The following is a 526-nucleotide window of genomic DNA, read 5'->3' as shown; positions in this document are numbered from 1 at the left end:
ATTTGTTTAAAATTTTTCAATATTTTTAATACTAATAATTATAAACTATTTAATATTTTAATAGTCAATACTAAAATATTAAATATTAACCTAAAAAAATCTAGAGTTTGAATAATTTAGGATTATTTCGCTCAAAACGATTTAATTTTGAGTGAAATAACCCATTCAAAAAAATAAAAGAAAGAAAGAAAGAAAAAAAAGAACAATAGTTAATCGGCCAACTAGGTGGCTTAGTCGGTGCCTAAGAGGCCTAGTCGGCATCTAGGAGGCCTAGACGGTTAGCGCCTAAGCGGCCTAACCTAGCCTAATCCGTCGGCTACCTAGAATTATGGTGATACATTATACGAACGGCGCGTCAGTGTTGATTAAACGGCGTGCCGGCGCCTATTAAATGGCCCCTATGTGAGATTTTTGCAGCCGTGATCAAAATATAACAATTAATATTACTAGATAAATGATAATGAAATCGAGGTTGATTGATGTTGTGACATTTATCGAATGAAATGCCTCAACAATTGTTTTTTTT

The sequence above is a fragment of the Ipomoea triloba genome, chromosome 16 (genome assembly GCF_003576645.1).
Source record: "Ipomoea triloba cultivar NCNSP0323 chromosome 16, ASM357664v1".
Lineage (NCBI taxonomy): Eukaryota > Viridiplantae > Streptophyta > Magnoliopsida > Solanales > Convolvulaceae > Ipomoea > Ipomoea triloba.
The sequence above is the reverse complement of the archived record's forward strand: the minus strand, read 5'-3'. Positions refer to the sequence as shown.